Below are 6,237 nucleotides of genomic sequence, written 5' to 3' on the forward strand. Positions count from 1 at the left end.
CGTTAAATATTCGTTTTTCTTTTTTTGTTATAAAGCGCATTGTTAGATTTTTAATGCAACCATTTTAGAGCTCGAAATAACATTGTAAAATACTATTTTCAACCGCGGACATTGTAAGCGTCTTAAAAGTGTATAACTCTGCATCTAAAATATTGATGGTCCCCCGACGTTTAAGCGTTCACCGCCATCCAGGTTCCGTCCTAAAGGTTTTTTGCTTTGTTTTAGCCTGCCGGGTGCAGATGAAGCTGGGAAGCAATCAGCGCCATCTCCTGATAGCAGCTGCAAATATCTGTCACGGAGCGCGCCACTAACAATTCTGTTTCCTTAGATGTTTCTACACGAAATGAAGTGCACTCGTCCGAACACAACGAGGTAGAAGCGACCAGTGAAAGACATTTTTCACAAATATTATAGCTTGCTAGATTGAGGTGCCAATAGTTTTCGGGTCGTTCAACAGCCGTGGAGCTGTTAGCACGCGTAACATTAATACAGCACTGTCTAAAGTTTTAGTGAGCTGTCAGGTCGTGAGCATAATCGTTTTTTTTTTTCGCATTCTGGTCTTCATAAAACATGATTGCTTAAAATATTTATCAAGGTATCTGCGCCGATAAACACCGACAGCCCTGAAGAAGGGCTGGCCAGTTCCAAACACCGACACGGAACATTGAATCGGAACAACTCATCGTTATAAAGTACAGCGAAAACAAGAAGTTAAAGATTGCTATTTACAATGCACTGAAAACAAAATACGACAACGTCCTCTTCGTCAACTTGCACCCACGCGTGTCACATCGCTTCCAAAATGTCTGGGTTAATGTTTACTAAAAGTGTTCTAATTAGTAAGCTTCCAGGTACACAGAAAAGCAACACACACCGGTCGCTACCTAAACTTCTTGTCAGATCGGCCTGAAACTCAGACATCCTTTGTGGTGTCGGCGCTCTCTCGACACGTCCTCACGGTCTCCTCGACAGAGAAGTCACTTATCATGGAAGTCGGTTTTATAAAACGAGACCTTCGAAAAAACAGCTACCCAATAGGTTGCGTCAACAAGATATAAAAGAACCATAGGCTGTCATGTTCTTCTTCCAAGCGATCCTACCCCCCCAAAAAAGCTCAACAGCTGGTTTACAGAATTCTCTATTCTGAGTATGTGGGGGAAACAAAGAACTTCCCCGAATGCTTGCGCAGACATACGTATGACTTGAAGAAGAAGAAGAATCAAAGCAACGCGCTGGCGGAATGTGCTAAGAAGACCGGCCATGTTATCGTCTTTGAAAGCAGTTCCATCCTCAATAGAGAAAGAAACTGGAGGAAACGGCTTTTATTAAGAGTTTTGCACGTACAGTATTCGAACAGCAACCTGAATGGATCCACCGGAACGCTGTTAAGCAGCTATATACATGGACCTCGCTGCGTCACATAAAAAAAAAAAAAAAAAAAACGAAGAAAACAAGGCCGATCGAAAGAAAAATATAACGATATTTGCGACCTTTTGGGCCCCCACCCGTGAGCAAGGAGCCGTAAACACGAAGCCGTGACCAAGGTGCTGCGAACAAGGAGCCGAGCCCATCAGGGGCGATGAAGAAATTGGTTAGAGTTTCCCAAGTACCCCTTTCATAATAGTCAGATTTTAGAAACCGAGACTGAATACCAAGCTATGAATGTCAAGACATTATGAACGGAAATTCGTGATTGAAATGACTTTATATTATTTCAATAGCAATCTATAAAATAAACAGACATTTCACAAAATGGAAGTCGAATGAATCTGTGTACGCTATTAGCAAACGTCTTCAAGGACCTCCGTCATTTCTAAGATACAATCAAGAGAACAAGAAAGAGTACTTTTCGAAGAAAGCGAACGGTCTTCGAGTTAATCGATAAATATTATTTATGAAATATGTCTCAAAACAGGTCGTTTATTTTTTTTATTTTTCAACGGTCACTTGTTAGTTTTATGCGCTGGCAGAACTTGTAATATTGTGATATATTCTTTCTTCAGTAGATTAAACTGTTTTGCTCAAAAGCTTCGAGAGAAATATATCTGCCACACGAAGCCTCAATTTATAGTTTAGGCTTTTTTAATAAATTAAATAGATCACGACTCGGTATATTTTTAGAGCCTTACCGCGAATACCACTGCGTCGGCGTAAACTGGGCTGCACACATCGGCTCCTACTTAAAAGAGAGTCGATGTTTGTCTTATTACCGATCATTCCCTATTGGAAAAACGTACAAGAAACAAACCTGCTGCTTGTACAGTTCTGGCATGACACCACAATAATTTCTTTGTGTTATGGATGCAGCTAGTTTGGTTTGGCGTTCTGCATACCTGGAGATACCGGCACCGTTATGGCTCCGGGTATGTTTATACTGGCAGCCACTTTGCTTGCCGATATGATTCGGTGTGGCTGGTATGATTTCCCGTCCGATGACGTAGGCGACTGCCGTCTTTCCAACAAAACGCTTATACCACAGGACCACCGGTATAACCAAATCATACATGGATAAAGACGACCGCCATCTTCCAACAAAAAACGTCCATCGTTCGCCACCGCTATCGTTACATACACCATACATGTCGGAAAAGAACAGAAGCCATGTTTACACGAATGCGACTAAGTCGCATTGAATCCAGTTGCCGCATTCAATATGCGGTCATGTAAACGACATAATGCGCAAAGCGCATCGCATTTTGGAACGGGGAGGATTATCGGAAGGCGCTCGCTGCGGGAGCGAGTGAACAGCTGAGAACATGGCGGCGGCCAACCTCGTCGGCGGCGCGGAGAGCGGTCCCGCAATTTTTTTTCCCGAGAACGCAAGCTTTTATTGCGATCATAAGTAAGCGGAATATAGCGGAGCTGCTCGGTGAGGGCGGCCCCGTCCAAACCTTTGCGAAGTACGACTTGCGCGTCCGAGGGGGTCACAAAGGCTTCGGTGCAAGCACGAATGACACCGAGAGCTCCGAGCACTGTAGAGCACTGCATGGTAGCGCAGAACGAGCAGCTCCTACCTCGGTGCAGTTCCTGGCTCCGCAAGAGCCTCTCGGACTCGGGGTCCGGTTGGTCCGGTCACGATCGGCGAGGTCTAGCGCGGCGAAACGCGGAGGCTTCCTCAAAGCGTGCACACACACGTCGCCTCTCGTTCAGAGTGAACCGGCGGCCCGGCCTGGAGTCCTAAACGCCTTCCGTCTCCCAACTTCTTCCACAGCACCGAAGACAGCGGGCACGATCTTTTTACGTTCACTGAATGCGTCCAAAGGCCTCCACGTGCGATGCACCGGAAAACGTGGTGCGGCTGGTGCCGGAACGGAACTGCATAACTTCGAGCTTTGAGTCAACGTTCACGGCAACAAACCGATCGTGACACCAAGCCGCGGATACCGCATCGCCGATCGACAGCGGCAAACGGCCCGTTGCTCGTATCGTGGGCCGTGACTCGTACTTGGCCAACTCGGCGTCTTTTCGTGGCCCCTCGCGTCGTCGCAACCAGCCACAAACCCGACAAACCCACCAGCCCGAAACCGTAGCGATCGTAACCTGCGTTGGAGAAAAGCGAAACCGAAACTTAAAGCTTCCGCCCAGTGGCTTCCGCTGCCGCGGCTTTTCTACTTCGCGGCTTCCACTTCCGGTCGTCGCGGAGTTGGCGAAGATAGAGCGGTGTGGGGGGTCGTTGGCTCGTTTACGGTTACGGGACAGATGTTTTGCGGTCCGTTTCTACTGCGTCTCTGGCTCTCAACTGGACGGCGCCTCTCATAGTTCAACCAGGCGTGGTCAGCCTGCGTCAGGCCGGCTCGACTCGTCCGATCGCCGGACCGCAGGCGACTTCCAAGTACGGCCGTTAGACCTAGGATCCGAAGGCCTAGGATCCGTGAAGCGGTAAGCGAATCTCGTCCCGTTTTCGTTCTACTTTTAAATTACGTTAGGTGCGCTGCAGCATAAGCATGCGTGCCAAGTGTTCGTGACAATTTTGAACTAGAATAATTGTGCTTCATTGCGGTCATTTGCCGAAAATGAAAATCGAGCAATGAACGAGGAGCCATGCTTGAAAACGGTGTATGTACGATGTTAACTTCTACCTGGGCGGCTAAAAGAAAAAAAGTCAAGACTGGTTACGGTTGGATGCGAGGCTGGTCCCAATGCAATGGTAAGCACTTAGAGCGCCTTTCTGAACGGCATGGTAGCAATATAGCGATCAACGAGACGAGCGGCGGCGAGAAGCTACGAGAGCCGGCGCCGAGCGCCGAAGATTTCTCACTCTCGCTGCTTGCGCCGCTCGGTTCTTGGGCTTCCAGAAAACGTCGCTCATCGCCTTGGTCGCTCGCACCAATCGCTTTCTTAATGTGTGTCTCGTCGCGCGGCTGACTGCCGTGTTTATTCGAATATAAATCGACCTTTGTTTTTTTTTTTTTTTCTTTTTTGGAAATTGTGAATAAAGAATTTCGACACCTACATTCGCGACCAAATTTTGCGACCCTACCGGAGGCATGAAGCTATCGAGTCACCGAGCCGGCGTTGCCGTAGAGCCGCGCCGCTTCTTGTTTCAAAAAGCTTTTGGTTGCCGAAATGGCTCGCCGCCCGCGGTGGCCGGTGCCGCACGCGCGCACCCCCCGGGCGTCGGATTTCGACATCACGCCTCTAGCGTTCCCCTTGCTGGGCAACGGGGAAGGAGAGGAACGCGATGCGCCATGCACTTTACCCTCCATCCTCGCAAACGCGCACAAAAAAAAAAATGTTATTTTTGTTAGTTGCTTGGGCGGCTCGTCTCGCGTGTTGCTCATGGCGACACGGCGGCTTTGCTTGCGTCTTTGCAGTTTGTCTTCCGTCGCTTCGCACCTTTTTTCGTTTTTTTGTCGTCATTTTACAACGGTGTCAGTGAAGTATTGCTGCGAATTTGCGAGGTTGTCTACCCAGCTGACGAAGCTTCGGACGATAACATGTCCAAAAGTTCTGACGGTGATGAAGTTTTTGGCATAGCCCCGTGATTTAGCTGAGAGTGATGTAAAGAAAGGTTTTTTCCTTTCTTTTGCCCAAAATTTCCCCTGTTCTTAAAAATAAAAAAAAAGGTCGACCTATATTTGAATTTTTTTTTTTTTGTTTGTGGATCCAATAAATAGGGTTCGACCTATTTTCGAGTAAATACGGTAACTTTAATTTTTATTTTGGGTTACGTCGAACGCAACTCGAATGCTTGACAGTTACTTTGGGCGTAACTTTAATTTTTATTTCGGGTTCCGTCGGACGTAACGTTAGACACTCCGTTACACTTAGGAAAATAGGGGCTGCTGGTTCATCATATAAACCAACCATTTGTGTTTAATTAAAATGCATCACTGACCTCAACAAAAAAAAAAAAACTGCTATCCTAGAGTTTATGCTATAGGAATGTAGCGCTTCAGATAAATTCGTTAATTTTTACTTTTAGTCCCGGCCCCCTCCAGATACAACATCTGGCCTAAAGCAGTGTTCCGGATCTCCTTCCAAGACCTCAGGCGGGTCGTCATTCAATCCATGAGTCGGCGGCGTCTCATGGGCGTGTTGCTGGTGCTTACTGGATGGTGCTACCGAGGGAAAAGTGGTCATGCTTGGGAAAGGCAAGTATGGCCGCCGTAAGTATACATATTGTCTTTACCTTTGCTCGAATCCACTTTTACGAAATGCACAGTTCGCATGTGTGCATCTCTCAATGTTTCCACAGTCGGCTGTTTTTTTTTGTTTTTTTTTTTAGTGCTCCAACTCTGTCAGCGCTAGTTTCTACAGATCATGTAAATGGGATGCAACACTAAACCACATATGTTCTCGCAACAAACAGTGCTGTGCAGAAGCACAGTGGAATTTACTCTAGCTTTATAATGCAGCACAAAATAGTTGACTCCAAGTATAGCTACTTTTGTGACTCCGTTTAACCAAAAGCTCTGCCGAAACAAACTTGCCGCCTTATAGGTAGTGCAAAAGAACCTCGCGTGCCTAACCTGGAGGAGGGCATTTTTTTTCATAGGTCAATTTTTTCTTAGACCAATACCTTCAGCCTCCTTGAAATGTTAACATCATGTGACACACGGAAGAACAGTAAACTCTTTAAAGTTGGCGAACCTTTAATTTTCGCGGCCTTTAATTTTGCAGAATTCAGTGGCTGCGATTATGTCCTCTGTGACCGATTCGAGAAGAAATAGGGGCCATGAAGATAAGGGGGTTTGATTGTACATCGGAGGAAAGAGGAAGTCACTTATGTTTGTA

This window comes from Ixodes scapularis, unplaced genomic scaffold (assembly GCF_016920785.2).
Source record: "Ixodes scapularis isolate PalLabHiFi unplaced genomic scaffold, ASM1692078v2 ptg000378l_1__unscaffolded, whole genome shotgun sequence".
In the NCBI taxonomy this organism is placed as follows: Eukaryota; Metazoa; Arthropoda; class Arachnida; order Ixodida; family Ixodidae; genus Ixodes; species Ixodes scapularis.